Raw genomic sequence first — 23622 nt, forward strand, 5'->3', positions numbered from 1 at the left:
TAAGAGAATTTATAGATGGGGAAAAGAAAGTGTTCCACAAGTAGTTAATGATTTGTTGAAGTTCACACTGTGCCTATTATAGGTAATAACATATCCCTTAAAGAGAGGTGTGAACTCAACCCTCTAGTCAGTGATTATTTGCTAGAAAAGTACAATCGGGCTGACTTTTCAAATTCTTTATGTAATTTACATTCTTTATTCATTTATTCTTGTTTATATTCCCTGAGATCTGCAAATGCATTGGACTATCTTTACACAATCTCTCCATCTTTAAGACCTCAAAGAATCTCTAGTGCAGATTTCCAGGATATGCAAGCAAAGCCTGGATTATTCTTTCCAAGCGTACTTTACTGTTAGTGTATCTGATTATTTGACCATTTCAATATACTCCTTGAGTACGTTCTTCACATTTTTTAAAAAAAATACCTCCTACAATGTGCTTTTTAAATTAGTCTCTTTCACTATTGTGTTTTATTTAATGTGTTTGCTATTATAGTGCATGATGCTAATTATTCAATCAAGAATGTGACATCTCAAAATTAATAGAGATTCTACAATGAAGGATAAGAACAATAAGATATATATATAATATGTAATATGTTATATATATTATAATACCATATATACAGATATGTTTCTGGAGTTTGATCATTAAAAGATAATTAAATATTAAAATAAAACCTAAGGTAAGAATATTTTAATAGATAAATTTATATCCAGAGAGATGTTACTAGTCAAATATATTTGGGCTTGGTCTCTTCTGAGTGTAAATTTTTAAACTAAAAGGCATGAAATGTTTATTTCATAGTATAGACTTATTCCCTCACTATACATACACACATACATACACATGTACATGCACACCAAATTTACAATCCTCTTTTCCAAAATCAAATAACTACACTTGGAAAAGGACAACTGTTGTGCTGTTAATATTCTATTTCATTTTTTTTAAAAGATTTTACTTGAAATTAATAGTACACTGTATGTTAACTAACTGGAATTTAAATTAAAATTTAATAAGAATCAATCAGTCAATCAATCAATCTAGAGCAAAAACAAAAACAAAAAACAAACAAACAAAACAAAAACAAACCTAAAACTTAGTTTAAGAACAGCCCATATACAAATATATCTGAAGCATTATGCCATTGTCCTTTCTGGAAAATGAAATAAAGATTCTTCTACGTGGTTCAATGTTTCTTGGTTGGTTTTATTTTATCATACAGGAGAGGGAGGGAGGAAAGAACTCAATTGAATTAACATTTGCCTAGTTCAGATTATTTATTTAAAAAAATTTTAAGCAATAAACTCTTCACAATCTGTGAAAGACTTATCTATTTATTCATATAATTTTAGCTGAAATCTATGTGGAATTTATGATGTTTTACTCTTTCTAAAAAAAAATTGTCCTTGAGTTTTAATACAATCACAAATGCAATTAGTTTTCTTTTTTCATTTAACCTGTTCCATCCTATTGGCAATGACAATTTTATAAATGGCAAAATAAATGGCTTCTGCCTCAACAAACATGTATTTTCAAAAGCCCTATTTTTGACAGTTCACTTAAATAAAATATTCAATAAAAACATTTGTAGATATCTTATTTTTTGGACCTAGCCATAATAGGAAGAGACTCATGGTTTTATTAACTTGCCCATTCCCCCCCCTCCTTTTTTTGCCATGTGAATACTTAAGGATCAACTGAAGTTTGAAACATTCAATAGCTTCTCTGAGTGGCCACTTGGAATTCTACTCTAAATTTAATAGGAAATAACAAAAACACAAAATTTACTAATTAAATGCCTACACACTTTGCAGTTAAGTTAGATATATATCTTTCATGCATACAATGTTGGAATTCTTTGCTATTACTCACCTAATCAAATCTGGAACTACCTTAGGAACATGGAGTCTCACTAATTTACAGAGGCCAAAGATGATTTCAAATTCCAGGAAAGACAGAGTGTACCTGGGCCACAGCAAGAACTGTGACATGCTTGAGTGTCACTCGAGTTTTCTCTCCATTTGTCACACTTGGTATTATCTTCACGATGTCCTCCATCTGTCTAATTAAAGCCAGGTTTTCTTCTCCGATTGACTTATTTCACTCAGCATAATACCCTCCAGTTCCATCCACGTCGAAGCAAATGGTGGGTATTTGTCATTTCTAATGGCTGAGTAATATTCCATTGTATACATAGACCACATCTTCTTTATCAATTCATCTTTCAGTGGACACCGAGGCTCCTTCCACAGTTTGGCTGTTGTGAACATTGCTGCTATGAACATAGGGGTGCAGGTATCCCGATGTTTCCTTGTATCTGTATCTTTGGGGTAAATCCCCAGCATCATTCATTTGGGGAATATAAAAAATAGTGAAAGGGAATAAAGGCGAAAGGAGAAAAAATGAGTGGGAAATATCAGAAAGGGAGACAGAACATGAGAGACTCCTAACTCTGGGAAATGAACTAGGGGTTGTAGAAAGGGAGGTGGGTGGGGGGTGGGGGTAACTAGGTGACGGGCACTGAGGTTGCACTTGATGGGATGAGCACTGGGTGTTATTTTATATGTTGGCAAATAGAACACCAATAAAAAATAAATTTATTTTTTTAAAAAGCCGGGTTTTCTCAGTGAGAGGGAAGTTTGACTGCAAATAGCTCTATTGCTTTTGCTTCTGAAGAATGCCTTATTAACCATTCCCATCTTTAAAAAATAAAATTGTGGGGAGGACACTGATTTTCTCCAAAATGTACTTCTAGACTACAGCAAGACAAGGGGAGAAAAGTATGATTCTCCTGCATGGATTAGAAGTCTACCCACTAATAAAAGAATTGTGACCAATGGCAGATTTTACCATCTGATTGGAGCAGAACCTTCGGAGTGAATAGTAGATGTATGACACTTGGGTTGTTCCATTGAGGTATTTTTTTTCCATTTAGATATTTAAGATGATTCAGTATGTCTCAAAATGAAGTAAATTAAAAGAAAAAAATACCTTCAAACAAACAAACATTTTAGGAGCAGATAAGAGTTCCAATAGCAAAATAGCAATTCTCTATGTGTAGTCGCTAGATGGTTGAATGACCTTAGGCAGATCACATTTGTTTCTTTGTGTGGAGAGTGGGAAATAATGCTATTTAAACCTACCAGAAATAGTGAGGGTGCATTAAGAAAACACACTTAGATGACTCAAACCCGCAAAGCTTAGTTCTCACACGTTAAAGGGCAAACAGATCTTGCAATGAAGTGTGCTCTGCTTAATTTAGTTACTTACAGACTCAAACTGATACAATTATGTCAAATGCTTGTCACTATGCCAATAGGAAAGGGAAATCTGAAAAGTTTTGATCTAACAATTAAATGATGTCTTCTGGAGTTGACACCTGCCATTTTTGTGCTCACAATTTATTAGAAAGAAATTGTCACCTGGTTTTACTCAACCACAGTTGAGCCTGGAAGTATAATGCCACCTATTAACAGATTTGGGACTATTGATACATGGACAGAACGATTTTTTCAACACTCTATCCACCTTCTAGTCACCAAATATTTGGTTCTTCTTTCACTCTATACATATAAGGCACTAATCTCCTTTCAAGAGAGCTATCATTGAACTACGCCATCTACTTCTGGCATCGAGTTTAACATCCAAGATTTGTGTATTGCTTGTTTTAATCTGCATCATAATATTATTTGTATGAGTCCCTTAAACTCCTATGTGGTTCTTCTTGATACAAATATTTATGAACTAAATAGATAAGTTATATAATATATCCTGGAAATTGGAATTTCAGCAAACACCTTCATTCAGAAAGAGGAAAAATCACGTATTATATGTCAATTTTGGAATCTACCTGGACAGTCACTGTAAGGGTATATTCTGTTCAGTTCCTTGTTTATTTTCTGGACTTCTTGAGTCCATTCTCCTGAATAATTCTCTTCTCTCCTCCTCTCCTTTATTCCATAAGTCTCAGATGGAAGGAGCAGTAGAAAATAATACCCTCTCTGGAAACTTAGTAGCATTTACTAAGCTTGCTTCTTGTCTTAGAAGATTGAAGATCTTTAATAGTCTTGAATTTCTGGTAAATTCTGATCTTAAATAGATCAGATACTTCTTTTACTTTAACCCATGATTTCATCAATATTCCAAGTATCTTCAAAACATAGTAAGCTTTGGGATGCTTGGGTGGCTCAGTGGTTGAGCGCCTGCCTTCTGTACAAGGCGTGATCCTGGAGTCCTGGGGTTGACTCCCACATTGGGCTCCCTGCATGGAGCCTGCTTCTCCCTCTGCCTGTGTCTCTGCCTCTGTGTGTGTGTGTGTGTGTGTGTGTCTCATGAATAAATAAATAAAATCTTATAAAAAAACATAGTAGCCTTTCCATCAATTTGATTTAGTCAGCAATATGTGCCAAGAGATTCATCCACTTTTCTTTCCTACATACATTTCTTAGATTTGTGACAAATCTTTGCTTTTTTGAATCTGCTTGTTCTTCTTTCTTAATAGCTAGTATCTTAACTATATCAGGTTTCTTTGAAGAAACCTATTTTTACTCTACTTTCCTGGAGTCATTATGTCCCAAAGAGAGAATTTATTGAGAGTCAAACATGAATTGAGTCTTTGATCTTGAGATGCCTAAATCAAATCAGAGCTTTTAAGAATGAATGTGACAGCTGTGCCCTGACTTGATTCTTGCTGCAAGAATGAGTCTAATCAGACTTTATTGCTCAAAGATCTTAACTTGATTTTTTTTCCTGACTGCAGATGAGAAGCAGTTATTTCTTCCAAACTTGCAAGTCTTCAGATTTCTGGACTCAGTTTTTATTATTTCATTCTTCTGTATTTTGAGCCAATTCTTGCAGTAATTTGACAAATGCAGTCAACAGTAACTAATACAATCAATGACCTTGTTGTTCAACTTCTTCCTCTGCACCTATAAGATCACCAGGTAGCAGAAAGTCAGCCATTCTCAATATACTCCTTTATTATTTAGGTCAGCAGCAGGCACCGTGTGGTTCCACTTTGTTTCTGAATGCCACTAGTTCATGGCTACTGCTCACAATGGCAATGGACAAAAGTTTACATTAGTGGCTTCTAGACAAGAGTGTCATAAGTGCTTATATAAACACACCTAAGATAATGTCTGATAGAGGCTGTTGATATGCACAATAAAAATATATGTTTTCCATAACCTATCCCTCTTTATCCTTCAATCCTCTTTTCTAGAGGGAGGGAGAGAAGAATAGGTACATAGATGGATAGATAGATTAATAGATGATAGATAGATAGATAGATAGATAGATAGATAGATAGATAGAGACAGAAATATGAAGATGAGAGAACAAGAGAGACATAGGAGAAAAGGGAGATAGAAAAGAAAATGGTATAAAAAGTTAAGGGCTGTGTTTTATACCCATTTAATATATAATTTAAAAGCAATGACAATGTAATAAAGATTTAATTATCCAAGAGAAAATGAAGGCTACAGCTTTATTTCGATATATGATTCAGTTCTGCTTCTGGAATAAGAACAGAGTATAATATTTTGATAACTAAGATTTTCTTTATCTAGTGGTCCAGGAAATTTCTCTTTATAGGATTTCTTCTTTGATGAACATTTCTTCTGGCATCCAGTTCTAGTCTGAAGGTCAATTATGCCTCATGTGTTATTCGCAGCCACATGAGCTGCTGGTAGAAATCTAATCATGTTTTATACTCTGTCAAAGTCCGTGGACATTTTAAAGTAACTGACCAATATTACAAAAAATAAAGGGAAAGTTTAACCATTTTGCAATCTATCCAAGATCTTTGATTTTTCCCTTGATCTCCCTTGATGACATTGTCAAATAATATACTATTGTAATAGAAATATTAGAAAACAATTAAGGAAAACTTGATACAAATTTTTATCATTCTAAATTCCAGGACAGAAAACTACTGATTCAATTTTGGTGCATCTTTCCAGCATGATCTCTATTAGTATTATTATTATAGAAATGGGATCAAACTTTGGCATTATTTTTTCTCTTCTTACTCAATTAGCAGTATACTATAAATACATTCCTCCATATTCCTTCCCAGCTTACTCTTGATCCTCTATCTAGAGTGACCTCTGTTTGATTTCTACCACCATAGGGAAATTTTTCTGCACCAGTAGTCAATAAAATATTTTAGACTTCAAAATATCCTAGTCCATTATTACTTTAGGGACAAGAATAGTTCACATCTAAAACTAAAATTTTATCTTTGGTTTTCTCTTGTATAATTAACCCCTTACTGGCATTCAAGTTAGGGTACTTAGTGAGCCTTTCTTGTGGGTGGGTAGACCTGATAGTGAATGGATTAATATCGAAATGCATCTTAGAAACTGCCTACAATGTTATTAAGTAACAAACATGACAATCACATCATTAGACCAAAGAGTCACATATTTTTACCCTGCATTGTAATAATCAAACTAGTTCTAAATAAAAATGTGTTTCATGTAGAATATTGTATCACTGGCCATAATGATTTTATACATGGAGTATTAATATTTAACTGTAATTCAATTAATTAATAAAAATCACACTTCCTTTGAAATTTATATCAAATCATACATTATTTTAATACATACTTAACCTACCTAAGCAAGATTTTTCATATACATTGACATAGAACAAGAGGAAATTGTCAAGGCATTCTCTATTTCCAGCCATATTTGAAAAGTAAAATTTATTTTTTTTACTTTTCCCATAATTGGGTGCTAATAGAAAAATGGATCAAATCTCAGGAGACCTGTGTCATTCTCCTATAGTGAAGAAACTTTATGACTTTAAATCAGTACTTTCATTCTCTCTAACTACTAGCACCGTTACCAAATGTGTAAAAATGAGAAATGGACAATGTTCTTTTAATGTCTCTTCCAAAAAAAAAAAAATGTCTCTTCCAACTCTACAAGCATTATGCAATGTCACTGATCTGCCAGGATGTAACGCAGAAATTTATTTTTCAAGAAAATTCTTTGAGGAAAAACTACAGCTTTAAGTTTGTCAAAAGACTTTACCAGGGAAGATGTAAATATAAATAGATAGATAGATCAAATGATCTTAATGTGTGTTTGTGTATTCATTTGATAAGTATTGGTTATTGATCTAATGATATATTCCATGGTCCAATGGTCTAATACAATATTTTTATGATAATTAATTTCTTATACTTTGAGGAAACATTTCAGAGTGATACATCATCATAAGATTAATCTAGATATTATGTATAACTCAGACATTTTGAAGGATATTAGTATAAATTAATGCCCATTTTCAGATGATAATTCACATTTAATTAATCACTTTTCACACATAATTCAATGTCAAAAATTTACTATTTTAAGAGGTTTTATATTTTTAATCACTGAATTATGTTTTAATAATAGTGAATACATAAGATAATTTTTGTCTCTTCAATTAGTATTTCTTTTATTAATTTACATAAAATTAATAAACTCTATCAAAATGGAAACTACTATCTTATGTCTCTTTAAATGAATATGGTCTGGTCTCTCTCCCTTAACAAAGAGAATACCAGGATACTGGGAAAAGAATAGTCACATACTTAGGTTTTAGGGCATATCCTATGTGTTGGATCTGAGAAAAGACAATTTAGAAATTGAAACTAAAATCAGGTTATTTAAGGGATTTATTTGAGTAAAAAAAAAAAATCCATGGAAGAGGCAGCTGAATAACTACAGTATAACAATGCTCCTAATATCAAGAACAACAGACAATTAGAGAGAAGCGCCTAAAACTCCTCTGAGCCAAGAGTATGAACATAAATTGTTATGGTGCTTGTCTTGTGGCATCCTACATGTTCACAAATGAGGAATTTAAAAGCTGGAAGTTGGGATTGTTTCGTCAACTGATTGTTGGTGCTTATTATTAATCTTCCTCTCATGAGTAAATCTACAGTGAGATTAGCTAGCATCAGTTTTTTTTAAACTGTATTACCTCACTTATTCTATTGATTGTATAAAACCCCAATATTCCTGTTCAAAATACACAGAGTGGCATCTGTCTGACTGAAATAGACATCAAAGATGGTGGAAGCATAATTGAACACCCAAATTGAACACCTTCAGTAAAATAAATAGATAAAATCTGGTAACTAAAATGTAGTCTCAGCTTTAGGTCCAATGATCCTTTTACAGGGCCACATTACCATGTAAGAAATCAATAGGCTTTTTATACAGAATTTCTTATAAAGATGACCACATCTGTGAAAATTTAATTTTTGATGGTTTTACATTTTGGGGAAAGGTATTATGACACGTAAAGATAGTCCCCAATTTACAATGGTTTGACTTAAAATTTTTCATCTTTATCATGGTGAGAAAGTGATACAAATTCAATAGAAGCAGTACATTGAATTTTGAATTTTGATCTTTGGTCTCTTCCTGGGCTAGTGGTACAGTGTGCTAATTCCCTGTGATGCCCAGCAGGGCAGTGAGCCACAGTTCCCAGTCAGCCACAAGATCCAGAAGCTGAAAAGCTGATACACTAACAATCATTTTGTCTCCATACAACCATTCTGTTCTTCACTTTCAGTATGGTGTTCAATAAATTACATGAGGTATTGAATATTTTATTATAAAATAGGCTTTGTGTTAGACGATTTTGCCCAACTGTAGGTTAATGAAAGTGTTCTGAGTATGTAGGGTAAGCTATGATGTTAGAAAGATCGGGTATATTAAATGCATTTTGACTTATACTATTATCAACTTATGGTGAGTTTATCAAGACATAGCCCCATGGTTAACAGTCGAGGAAGATCTGTAGTTCAAAATTTAAAGTGCCATGGCTTATTTCTTCATAGTAGAGATTTATCTACTTGACTATCTTTTAATATTATACTAATTTTCAATAATTTAGTATTTCTTCTGCATTTAGGTGTTTGTTTTTCAAGAGCTCGCAGGTGTCATTTATCACCCATAACTGTGTTGGTCAACCAGAGTTTCTTTGGGAGGGCAGCAGAACCATTGAAAGTGAGAGATAAAAGCCTCAAGCATGGATGCATTTCATTAATCTAGACTGTCCCCTTTGGTCTTGGTTGTGGTGGCGTCACTGCCTCCACCATTTTTACCAATGTTTGTCCTCTGGAAGTCTCACCTGGTCTTCACAATTCCGGTTCCTCTCTTGTTATTTCTTTGTCTTCTTTTTCTCGAGTTAAAAATGAGCACAGATTGATTGAGACAGAATAATTTTTAGTGTGTCCAATAAAAGTTTTTAGTAGGTAAAAGATTGATGGGTATTCAAAACTCCAGCTATTTTAACATTATTTTTTCAGTCAGTAATCACTCAGTTCCCACATTGTACAGGATCTCCATAGATGGGTGAGAATTCAGAGTTGTTTGTGGAACATTGTATGAACCAAGACAAAGTATATTTCCCCAAATACATGCTTATTTCACATACAACTCCTTTGCTAATTTATTGATTTTTACTGTAGACTTATTAAATATTACTAGGGAAAATATATTCATTGTAAAATATTTTAGAAATACAATAGGAAATGAAAAAAAGTCTCTCTTCCACTTTTTTTTCCTATCTCACCAGTTATCTTTCTCAAAGGTAATCATTTATTATCATTCTGACATTTGTGTGTGTGTGTGTGTGGTTGTTCAATCTGTGTACCTATAATCATTTCACGTATATTTATTTTACATAAATATATCATATTCTATATACTGGTTTAACTTTATCTTTTTTCATTTTTTAACCTAGTGTTTGCCTTGTTTTGGGGACTATGTTCTTTAAAAAAAATCACTGTATTTTTATTCAACTGGTTACTTTACAACTTTGTTTTTATGTAATATTCTTAATCACTTATTTCTCCAATATCTACTGATTCTTAAGTGAGTGAAGAAATTGATTTTCTCTTTTCTCTGTTTTTCCTCCCCCCAGGTATTCAGTAGTTTTATTATTTTGTTATTGATTAGTTTTATAACTTTACATCACTTATACTTCTCTTACTTATTACCCTCAAATATTTTGACTTTGTCCACAAAAGAGGAAACCACTGTTACTTCCACCTTTTCCCTCTTCTCATTAAATTTATGTATAAACCACCATTTCCATGCTGTCACACTTTGTAACATTATCTTGTGACATATTTATAATGTTCACATGTGTTTTAATTTAAGCCATACAAATAAATGGACATGTTGTTCAATAATAGTTATTTTACTAAGTTTCTCCTTTAAATCTCTTCATTACTAGAAACTTGTCCTCTGATAGTTTCTTTGAGAAGGACTCATATAACCTTGGATTGGTTTTTCATATTAAAAATGGCTTCCGAAAAAAATAAAATAAAATAAAATACAAATGGCTTCCGTGTTCAAAACTGATATGAGTGTCAGTCAGCTTGCCTGAATATAGAGTTTTGGAGTCATGTTTTGTTTTTATAAAAATATTATACACAGCGTTCCTCTGTCATGAAGGAGATGTGAAAAGATAGACTGATTTTTTTTTTTTTTTGTCTTTAAGGATGACTTGATATTTTTTTGTCTAGATAACCAGTGGAAATTCATTCTTTGCATTTAAGATTTATCATCTTTCCTACAATATCTGTTTGACATTTATTTTATTATCTTGTGTCAACTTTTCATGGAACATCTTGTTCTCCTTAAGTCTGTAGATTCAAGTTTCCTTTATACCAGTCATATTTTCTTAAATTTTATCTTCCTATTTTTCTTCCTTTTTATATTCCTATTCTTCTTCAAGAAAATCAGTTATATATTTATTGCTTCTCCTTGTCTGTCTTTCAAAGGTATTACTTTTCCATAATATTTGTTGAGTAAACTTTACATTTGGCATAACTTCAGGTTTCCAGAAATGTTGCGTGATGGCAGATAGTTCAAATTCCATTTCAAATACGTGATTTAGATATTTCACACTAAATATGCATGTAGTCACTAAAAGAAAATATAAGTGAAATGGGGCAAGGAAAATTGTAGACCATTTCGTTGGAAATATGAATTATAAATATATAATAACCTGTTTTATACAGGATTTGGAAAAAAGTGAATGTGACTAGTTCTCCATTTTGTCTTGATAGACTAGGGATGCTTAAACCTGAGTGAAATTGTGTGTAGTAGTTTTCAGGATTCTCTGTGTTTGTTTTAGCTGAAACTGACATAATTATCACTTTGCCACTATCATCTCAATCTGCTGCCTTGTGTCACTGCCCAACAAATAACAACACTTTGTTGTCATGGAGATGTTCTAATCAAAGTCACATTGTGGGAACTTACGAAATAGTGAAATGAAACCAACGATGAAAATTTAAAGGATAACTGGATTTTCACCAAAGCCAATAACAAAGGAGTAAGCAAAGGAATTACAGAAATATCAAGAAGTATGTAGTCGGCTGGTAATGGCCCTCAAATATATCATATCGTAATACCTAGAACAAGTAAATGTTACGTTATTTGAAAAAAGAGTCTTTGCCTATGTGATTAAATACAAGATCTGAAAATGGATGGATTATCGTGCATTATCTGGATGAGTTCAAAATGCCATCACCTGAATCCTTATAGAGGGAGATTAGACACATGAATACAACCACACCAACATATACACAAACACACACGTATACACACTTACACACACAAACACAGAAGACATGATATGAAGCCAGAGGCAAAGATTAGGCCCATGTGGGAAGGCTGGAAGAAACAAGGAACAGATTCTATTATAAAGCTGGCGCAGCCTGGCCAATACCTTGATTTTGGTTCAGTGAAGGTGTTTGGATTTTTGGTGTACAGAACTGTAAAAGGATAAATTTTTTGTTGTTTTAAGTCACTGACTTTATAGTAATTTGTTATAGTAGTCACAGAGAAGTAATACAAATCACTTGTTTATTAAAGAAGAATATTGGCAGTTTTTATGCATATGCAAGGATTGGAAGTTTTAAGTAAAATACAAGTTCCCTTCTTCTGTCTAAAATAATTAACAAATGTATTATGTATGTGTTTGTTTTAATCATTGGACATCCCTAAATTCTACACTCATTTAGAGATATATAAACTCCTTGTATGCAATCTCAACTGAGTATAGGTGTGTGTGTGTGTGTGTGTGTGTGTGTGTGTGTGTGTATATACCTAATTTTTATATAGATTTTTTGTTTCTACAGAAAAATACTTTGGTGTTTTCATTCAGATTTATCTTGTTAGCAGGAGAGTAATGTGATCTGAGTTGAAAGCCACATATGAGTTGTATGAACTTGGGAAATCTTCCTATCCATAGAGCCTATCTCTTCTGGAGCAATGTGGGAATAGCACCATCTAAAAGTCATTGGTTATTGTCAGGGTATACCAGATAGTAAAATTAAAATGCGTAGCCCAGTGTGGCCTAGTGCTCGAAACATAGTAGGCACTCAATAAATAATATGGACTTATATTCCCTCTTCTCAAAGGCAAACAATATATTCCTTAGGGAATTACTCTGGCAAAAGACCAGAATTGTGAAGATTGTTGTTTTGAGAAGTAGATTGCTTCAGTTCCATTTTCCTTATAAATGGTTAAGTTTGGATATTGTGGAGGTTGAATCTAATTTATCATTACTGTGAAGATGTCATGTAATACTGTGTAGAAAACTGGCTTTTGTGAGTGCAAGGATGTTATAGTTTCCAATAAAATTACAAAATATTTACTGCATCCAGACCAGAAACTGTGTCTGATTTCAATAGCAGGTAAATAAAGACCTGTTCTCACAGCCTTAAATCACTGTCATCCCTGCACAGACAAGTTATTCATTTCCAGACGAAAAGCCCAACACCGCCCAGTTCTATTGAATGTGAATTTTCTTCCTACTGAATTTTACAGTCTGAAGCAAATAACAGTGGCTCAAAAGGAACAGTCACGGAATTATTAAAACTCAAGTAAAATTCATTTTAATAATGTATTTTAAAAGCTCTGAAGTTGAAGTATTAATCAAATTTCTAAAATTCAATTAATCATACCATAAATGTTTTTAAAGCAATCTTTCCCTAGGGGGTGAAATCAAATTAATCATAGGAAAGTTTGCTGACAAATGTTTGTTAAATGCATAATGTAAAGACATGATGAGGATTCTATTTTCTGCTCTAAATGATGTGACTGCCAATTTTGAGGTTGTAGAAAGAAATAGTGCCTCCAGTAAGCTCAGAGCTAACACTGCATGTTTTGTATCCATCTCCTGATATAAGTCTCAGACTTTTTGTTATAGAGGAACAGTCATAGACCAAACATATAAGCCATAATTAAAAATTACAATTCCATCTATTTATGGCATACAGACCATATCATAGTAAAACCCAGCGACTAAGTGGATTAGAATAATAAATCTGTAGCTATTTTATAAATATCATCCTCTAATACTGCTCCCAGAATTGTGGATACTATTCCTATGAGCATGTCATTTACACTATATACCAGGATACTACAAATAGATTAAATATCTAAATGCAAAAAAAGGCACCAGAAAAGCACTAGAGGAAAGCTTGACTACATTCCTTTACATGCCGGAGTGGGAAAGACCACTGACACTTGAAAGGTAGTGTCAGTATATTAATTAAGCTCTGAGTTCTCTATCATTGCTGCCCATTTTTTAAATAAAAAATGTTTTAAAAGAACTCATAGAATTCAAAAATCTCAAAACTCCACCTTGATCATTTCTCAGAATATTCTGACTAGACCTTAGGTCTTGTCAAGCATTTCCAATCATTATTCCCCTGAGCATAGTTTGACAATCCTTCTGTGTCATGTGCGTGTTTCTGTTTTTACTTTAATCTGTTTTTAATATAACTTTATTTGTGAGCATGATTGGACAAGATATTTTCCATTTTCTTTTAACCCTTAGTTCACTCTTCTATGTGCTTTTTTGTGATCTTAGGCCTGAGAGACTACACCCTGAATTTCCCAGAGTATCTCACCAGATGGTTTTCTCTTAATTTGTATCAATAGGAGACACTCATGAAAGATTGCAAAGAAAAAAAGGCAGAAGAAAAGATTCATTATAGGCTTCCAGAGTCTCCCCACATCCCACTAACAGCAAAAGACAGTATGTTCCAGTCTTAGAACCTCTAATTACCCCCAGGACCCACCATCTGATCATGTCAGAAATACCAGTACCAGTCCCATCATTCCCAGCTCTGGCCATGAGCGCCATTTTAGAGTTGTTGGCACTGGCTGCAGGGTGATAGCCTCCCCCCACAACCCACACAAAAGAAGTCCAAGCACTTACTATGAATCAGGAGCCTGAAAAACCCTTTTCCTGATCTTCAGAGATTAAGTGACAACTGTTTACTCACCCCTACCCACCCCTAACTCCTAGGTTTTGTGACAGCATCTCTTCCCTTGGATTTCAAGTCCAACAAGTGGTAGCTTTTCAAAAGCCATGTAACCAATTTCCTTTATTTAATTGTCTCTGCCACAATACCAACTATGGTTTCCATTTTCTGGTCATGTCCCTAACTAATACTATAAGAGGCACCAGGATTGGTCACAGGAACCATACCATTAAATGAGGAGCCCTGGAATTATTTTTTTTTTCCTGGAATTGGTTTTGATGATGAAACAGTTTTTGGAAACTAGCAATCTGTGGCATACAGTGGTATCCGAATTACTTGAATTAGCAATTGTCATTCCTTTGAATCAAACTGTTTTACACCATATGCAGAATATCAAGTGACTATAGTAATTGATCATTTTCATATTAATGGTGATATTAAGATACTAAGATTGGGAAACCACTTTGTGATTCTCCTAAAAGTTTTACACAAAGAAAATGATGAGCACAGGGTCATACGGTCTTTGTTCCATCACAGTCAGATGATCAGAGAGCTACTACTGTGGTTCTAAAATATCTGAAAATGGCTGAACAGATATCAATGAAAATTATATTCCAAATTTAATTATGCTGAGTGCAAATTAATCATGCAAGTTGAATTCCCACTTTCCTTGCCACTATGTAAAAAATAAGGGAGTAGAATGAGGAGTGGGATTCTGATTGTGCAATATGAAAAATTCCTTGTACCTGATAGAAGTTGAAATCCTTGAATATACAACTCTCCTTGAGACTTTCTTAATAATGGAAGCAGCACCTCTACCTGTGGGTGAGGAGATAAACTTTCCTTGCTTGATGACTCAGGACAGTTTTCTTGCAAGGGGATGCCATTTCTCTGAAGACCCAATCTCACTACATCTTCTGTTTCAAGATTTACAATTACAACCATATTTTAGCTTTAGAGAGACTAGAGCAACATCAGACCCAGATGAATAGTTTTTACATGAAAGTATTGGTAAGATTTGCTAATTTATAGAAGTATATAACCTGTAAAATTTATCTGGAAATAGATCCAAGAAAGCTAAATCAAGGAAACCAATATATCAATAGATGGGAAAATATATTGATATGGAGACACGTTTTAACTGAATTCTTCAGCTCAGGCAATGTACTAGCTCTACTATTTATTTGACTGCTTGACTGAAAGCTAACCTTGACAATGCCAAATAGTCAATGAGGTTGAGATGTGTCGCAGTTTGGGTTTAATGGAAACAGAAGCTGAGGTGGAGTTTGAGGTGCAATATATTTCCTAAGGCTCAATCCCTGTGAAAAGAAGGAGGAAATCGATTGTATAGAGCAAAGGGCTAACATACAAATACAAAGAAAATACAATACTGTCCTGGCAAATTCAGTCAAATCAGTGGTGAAGAGCTTGGAAGAATTCCATCCTCAACTTTACTGCATTGGGGGCCAAAATAGTTGAAACTCTCCCCACTTAGCTGCAGAATGTGGGCTGCCTCAGGAGAAGCTGCTCCCTGCAACCAACATAGACTCTGAAGGAGCCAGTAGCAGAGTGTTGTCTTCATCCTCTCTTTAAATGTGCAGCACTTCCTTCCTTTAAGGGGAAGATGGGGGGCTCAGAAGGAGAATCAGGGTGTCACCATCTGTCTGCCACAAGATGTCAGAAGGTCCCTGGCTTGAAACTATGGGAAGAAATTCAATGTCAGGGAGATATGAAGGTTGAAATGGATTCTTCATGCATGATGTGAACATAGCCCCATATTCCCTGAGAGCCTAAAAAGCTCTGGTCTCATTAACTCTGCAAACCGTGGTGCAGTTAGTGCTTCTCCCCGTAGTATTCTATTCAGAGGATATTTCCACTTTTATCACTTTTTAAAATCTTGAGCTGCACTTGAGCTGGAGCAACATTCCATATTGTCTCCTGTAATGTAACCAGAAGTATTCATCTTTGTCTAAACCCATCAGCCTTTTAGACTACCATCCTCTTGTTCGTGATGTTTCTTTATTGAGATGCCATCCCTTCCCTCTTGTTTGGAAAATGAGTTCCTGCTCATTCTCTAAGTTGTGCTTTAAACATTATATTTCTTTAAAACTTCTTGAACTCCTGCTGACAAAATCGACTGGTCTATCCCATCACCTGTAAATACCAAGACATTATATTACTACATTTTCTTTGTGTGTTAATCTTCCATGTGACTTTAATATCCTTGAGACCCTGGGCCGAATCTTAAATATCTTCTTTTATTCAGTTCTTGCCTTACTTTATATCTCCTCATTAAGATTTGCTGAGGAAAAAAGTAGCTTTTATGGCAAATTGTGAAGTGATGGAGCAATTAACTGAGATTAAGAAGCTGTGAAGAGGAGGTTTGTGAAGAACATAGGAAAATAACAGGCTGAATGTGAGACAATTTGAGTTTGAAGTGTCTGAGACAGAGTCTGCCACAGATAATATGTGTTTGTGAGATGATGAGTGAAAGAATAAATGAATGAACAAATGAATGTGAAATACTTCAGTGGAAGATTTCTGTAGCCAATCCTGCAGTCGAGGCTAGAGATGGAATGAGGAGATTGTTTAGCAAAGTAAACACATTTTTCTCTGGCTCCCTTATCTTTAGACTGCAGAGTATGGGGATGTCGCAGTTTCTCCAAAAGTCTCAGAATCACCCCGTGAATAAAAAGTCTCATATTTTTTTCAAGGATTATTAAGGTATAATTGATGTTCAATGAAATGCCCATATATTAATATTGTGAGACTTGACATATACATACACAATAGAAATAAACACTAGAATTAGGAGAATATATCCATTACCCCCATCAGTTCATCATGCCTCTGATAATCCCTCCTTCACACTTCTCCTCCCTACCCCATTATCTCCAAAACACTGATTCATTTTCTATCACTGTATATTAGTATTTATTTTCTTGAGATTTATATACAATATATTTCTTTTTTTTTTGTCTGGTTTATTTCACAAAGCAGAATTATTTTGAGATTCATCCATCTTTTTGCATGCACCAACAGATATTTCCTTTTATTTATTAATAATATTTCATTTATGGATATACACGAACTGTTTATCCATTCATAAACAGTTGATTATATTTTGGGTAGTTTGTATATCATGATATCATTTGGATATCCATTGGACAATCAATGGGTAAATTGCTTATCTATTTTCTTGACATACATATTTGGTAGGTATCCAAGTTTTGGTTATCAAAAATAAAGGCACAATTAACAACTGTGTGTCAGTCTTTAAGTGGACATGTATTTATTTCCTTTTTCTTTTTGGAAAAACCTAGGAGTGGGATGGTTAGGTAAAATGATAAGTCTGTGTTTAATTTTTATTTTTTTTATTTTTTATTTTTTAAAATTTTTATTTATTTATGATAGTCGCACACACACAGAGAGAGAGAGAGAGGCAGAGACACAGGCAGAGGGAGAAGCAGGCTCCATGCACCGGGAGCCCGACGTGGGATTCGATCCCGGGTCTCCAGGATCGCGCCCTGGGCCAAAGGCAGGCGCTAAACCACTGCGCCACCCAGGGATCCCATGTGTTTAATTTTTAAAGGAATCTATTAATATTTCCCAAGAGGTTATACAGTTTTACATTCATACCAGCAGTTTTTGAGAGTCTCAGGATGAAATTTTTCCAATACTTCAGAATCATCACATGAGGAAAGAACTACCTGAATGCCATTTATTAAATATTACAGAATTTTTTATGTCATGTGATCTTTTTCACATTCTTATCCAAAGCCATTCATATTTTAACTACTTTTGGAATCTTGAGCATGTTGTAATTCCTGGTTCACTTTTCTTAGCATTTCCTTCTTCCTGTTTAAGAACCATTCATTCGGGATCCCTGGGTGGCGCAGCGGTTTGGCGCCTGCCTTTGGCCCAGGGCGTGATCCTGGAGACCCCGGATCAAATCCCACGTCGGGCTCCCGGTGCATGGAGCCTGCTTCTCCCTCTGCCTGTGTCTCTGCCTCTCTCTCTCTCTCTGTATGACTATCATAAATAAATAATAAAAAATTAAAAAAAAAATTAAAAAAAAAAAAAAAAAAAAAAAAAAAAAAAAAGAACCATTCATTCTATTTTCTAAGCTGTTGAGTAGAGTGGTTCTTCTTAAATCTTCTCTCTTTCTGAGGCGAAGAAAGCAGCATGTATGAGCTTCACGGAGACCCGGCATTGAATTCTGTCTGTCAGGGAATATCTTTGGCACAGAATCTTCAATTTCCAAACCTTTTATTACAAATGGGATTTTCCTGATTTGTGACCCCTCAGAGTAGCTACCTTAGATGTCTGACTGTTTCTATTCAGGCTTCTTGAACAACTTTCTTCATATGATCTTACAATTTTTCTCTTTCTTACTTAGGTCAACAAAATTTCCTTCATGAAGGTCACAACTAATTACTAATAAATTTTAATTAACAAAACTGAGGATAGCTACTAAGTGAGAATGGGAATTTTTAGAACTTCACTTATATCCCTCCTTCCATTATTTGCCCAAATCTTGAATACTTTTTACCCTTTTCTGGAGAATATCAGCATTACCATAGATACAGATATTTTCCCTCTCAGCTTAGTGCAATGAGGTCTTTCATGAGAAAATATTCCACTATCCCATTCTCTCACCCCAGTAAGGTAGCTGCAATTATGTATCCTCTTTAACTTCTTGTGTAGGGAGTATACTTTACTATTATAGCACCTCTCATATTATTGGAATTGTATCTTCATAACTTTGTTTTCCATTATTATGATGAGTCTTATAATGACAGCTGTCTTATTAGAATTTTTTTATTTTCATGCTTATTAGAATTTTTTATTTTCATTCTGTTCACATGTAATCTTGTCATCATATGCTGCATGTGTGATTTCTGCTTTGCTGATTCTAGAACTTGTAAGACCAAAGCATCTAACAAGCAATATTTTAAGATTTATAGATTGATAAATCAATAAAGGGATTCTTTAGAACCATTAAGTACTATCTTCATTCATTCTGGACTAGCGTGCATTCATCCTGAAATGACCTCTTTAAAATGATTTCTTGAGAGAATCTGAACATGACAATCTTTCCTTTCTCCATTCATGAGTCAAAAATGTTTATGATCTGTGGTGGTTTATGACTATATGACAGTCAATGGTAACTTTTTTGTTACCATTTATGTATTTTAGGCCTACATTTTGTCTTGGGAAGAAATATTAAGTTCAAAAATCAGAATTCTATATTACCTTATAATTATTGAGTCATTTCACAATAGTTAATCCTGTTTGATCTATACCAGCCTGATGATGTAGATAATGCAGGTTGGAAAAGCTACCTACACTTAAGACCATTTAGGCTACAATTTATTCAAAAGTTGCCAGAAAGAGACATATATCTATTCATTAATCATGAAAATCAACAATGAAGCTATAAAAGTAAGGGCATGTGCGTGAACAATAAAAATACTAAATAATGGCCTTGCATTAGGTCCTTTTGTCTGCCCTCACAATCACCATGTTCTTGTGAAAGCCCAAAGTTATCTTAGAAAGATAGAGTAGAACTTCGAAGGGTATATAATAAATACCAGAACACTCAGAAATGAAATGGATTTGAATGGCAATGCTCATTTTGCTCTTAGCTAAGGGTTATCTCCTTTAAAGAGAGGCAGTACATTGGCAAGGAAGATAGGAATGGTATTCATCTCTAATATTCCTCCCACCCCCTCCAACATTTTTTTTTGAAATGGTCTGTCTTTATTATGCCAACAGAAAACAAAAAAAATCCCCAAGTGTAAACTGGAGAAAGGTGCTGGTTAAGTTACTCATCATTATCTTATTATTAACAAAATAAAGCACTATGTTTACAGTCATAAAAAAAAAAAAAAACAGCCTGGAGAGAAGTTGGGATTGAGGGAATGGGGGGGGGGCAGAGGAAGGAGAGAAGATTTGGGGGGGTAGGAACAGATGCCACATCTGCCCCTGTGGGGTTTGCAAGGGCTGTTCTGGATCTTTGGAGTCAGGTGCCAGTGGGATTTCTTAGGGAAATAACTTGTCCATGGGAGCTCTATCAATAACAGATGTTTGCTCTAAAAGTTCCTCTTCTGTGTTGCTTGTGCCCCCTAGAGAGTTAATCCTCATTGTTGTCTTCTCATAGGAGCGACTTAATCAGATAATGGAAGTTCATTTGGTTAACTGACCAGAGTGAGGATGAGTATAGTGGGATGGGCCTATGATAACTGTAATGAGTGCCCAGTGTTCAAGGAAAGAGAAAGCTGTTGGAAAGTGGGAGCACAAACATGTCAGATTTTACTTACTATGTTAAGGAATTGACAAAGGACTAATTTTAATCTATCCAGCTTGGTATATGCCCTGTCCTGTAACCCATAATGCTAATCCCAAGGATTCTATCAATTGGACCCTCTTGCCTTTGGCTTCTGGTCACATTCAATCACTAAGATACAACAGTAGTTAGTAGATTTAAGGGCAGAATGAAACAGAGGTGAAGAAATCCCCCCCACCCCTGCTCCCTTCCTGCTTTCTTTCTGTGAATATAGAGAAATCTGTACTCCTCCAGGAATACGGTTACCACTAAGTGGAGCCTTTCCAATGACTCCAGCTCCCATCGGGCTCTAAGGGAGCCATCAGCAGCATCTCTGTCTTGAAGGTGACAATAGTTCTACTGCTATTAATATTTGAGTACTTCAGCATCCCTGACTGGTTCTCCTTTTGGTCTCTTTAATCTTTCTTACACCTCAGTCAAGAATCCCATCATTAAAATCTTGGTTTCTCCATCTGACTATAAAACCTCAGTATTCTGATATTTGTTTCCGATTTGATTTCTGCCACTTGTCTTTTCTCAGGTAAGGAGGGGTGGAGGCTGTCTATGTAGAGTTGATGAAAGCACAGGGATCTGCTTAAGAAGAATGTGAAGCAACTATCCTAGATTCCCTACTCTCTAGAAATATACTATTTTTTGTTTAATAACACCCTACTCTCTAGAAATATACTATTTTCTGTTTAATAACAGATGTGGTAGAAGTAGGATTCAGAGGACACTTCTTCAAAAGTTGACTATTTCTTTACTCTGTGACTTCAGTAAGAGTTAAATAGATTAACCTCATGAAGTTGTTCTATTTCTTATATCATAGCAGCCCTAAAAACAGTCCGGCTTGCCTAAGAGTTGCTTTGAGGACCGAATGAGGTAATATAAGTGAAAGTACTTTGAAAACTCAAAGGCAATATCTGAGCATAAGATAATATTATTTTATTGATTACCTAGGGGTCTAAAATGAACCCCTTATCATCATTTGTGATATATTACACTACAAATCTTGGAAAATGATACTTGGAAAACTGTAAGCTATTTCATGCATAATTATTTGAAATTTAGATAAAGCGGCATTTTCTCCTAAGAAGAGAGAAGAAATTATGAACAATTCCTTACATACTCTAATCCCATTAAAGATATAATAAATGGAAAATAATGGTAACACCCAGCCTCATCTCCCCCTAAACTATATTATATTACATTTCATGTTTGTTCAGCTTTAGATTGATCTCGGTATGTTTTTATATCTTTTTCTATAGTTTTTTGACCAATCAAGGTTAGAGCAGAGCAGTTTTCAATATCTTTTATCAAAAGAAAAAAAAGATTAAAGATGTTTGCTAAGATTTTTTCCAGTCTTAATTATAATAAAATATGTACTTTCCCTTTATTTCTTTATAAGAGATCAAGTTAGTCTACAATGCATTTTTCTTTTTTTTACTGCAGTCTCAGCGTATGGATTATAGGATGATAGGAAAATGCACAACTCTGTTGAATGCACAACTCTGCCATGTAGAAGTGTGCCCTTTATATATCTTGAATAAAATATGACAAATACTATATAGACACAGGTATATGGATAATATACATACATACACATAGTATACATATATATAATTTATTTATATATGTATGTCATGCCAGACCTACACAAAACCCTCTTGATGGAAAGAAAGTTCTTCCAAAACTCTCATTCTGTACATAGTACTTCCATTGGTAATCAGATTGCTCATCAAAGTGACATTGTAATTCCCATTTACTTAGCCATTTTTATTTTAAATAAGACATAACTCTCCTTTTTCTTTTCAAGGTGGTATTAGTTTCCACCATCATGTCTCAGCCACCCTATTTCCCTGTTTTAACATTCAATGATAATCAAGTTGAAACCTTCTTTACTGGAATGTATTTAACAAAGAAGAAAGGTAACCTTCAATAAGTATCCATTAAAATATTCTAGCTCAGTATGTCACAGAAGATCAATTTGAAAGTTGTCTTGTTTAAATGAGAGCATCAATTTAAAAATTCCACTAATGTCTTCTGGAATCATTAGTAGTTTGGCCACAATTAGAGAGAGAGAGAGAAACATATTCTCTAGACAGTTAAAAATATTGAGCAAAATTTCAGGCAGGCATTAGCAAAGCATAAAGATGTTACTGCATTGTACTTTTAGCAGTATCTTTTTCATATCAAAAGCATAGTTTCCCACCTTATAACAGAGCAAGTATTCTATTTAGTATTCATCATCTGAAAGAAATTGTGATAATTAACTGTATCCTCTGAGATAGCTGCTAATGATATGTGCGGAAACTGGGCTGCTGATGTTTGAAATATATCGAACTAAAGACAGATATTTCTAAAATTCAATTGTGAGCTTTTCTCTTCCTTAGAAAAATGTGGATAAGAACTATGATATAATAGGAATTACTAATTGCTTGATGGGGGATTGTATCTCAGCGATGATTCATTGTTTAAAAAATGGCATTTTGTTCCTTAAAATTTTAACTCTATTTCTGAGAACTGCCAAGCTATTTCTGAGTTTTTTATCTGTAATGATGTAGCTTAAAAGCTTCAAAAAATATACAACAATGATAGAATAACATTGTTGTTTTACTTTTACTTAAACTATCTTTTTGAACAAAATGCTATTGAGATATGCAAGGTTATATTCATAATTTGTGGCTAATGAATTTTTAAAAATTCAAGGGATATTTGAAAGCTCCATGAAAAGAACTTGAGGTAATACTGTTACCAATGACTAAAAATAGTAGTTCCTGAGGGAAAAAAACACACACTGTGTGAAATAGAACAGTTATCCAGATATGTTCCCATTCTTTAACAATCATCAAAAAATTATATAATACTTTTCTTAATAGACAATTTTTAGAGAAGTTTTAGGTTCATGGCAATAGTGAGGAGAAGGTGAAGAGATTTCTTATATGACCTGCTAAGTTTCCCAACTCTAACCTGGGGGTGGAGGGGGAG

Source organism: Canis aureus, chromosome 2, assembly GCF_053574225.1.
Source record: "Canis aureus isolate CA01 chromosome 2, VMU_Caureus_v.1.0, whole genome shotgun sequence".
Lineage (NCBI taxonomy): Eukaryota > Metazoa > Chordata > Mammalia > Carnivora > Canidae > Canis > Canis aureus.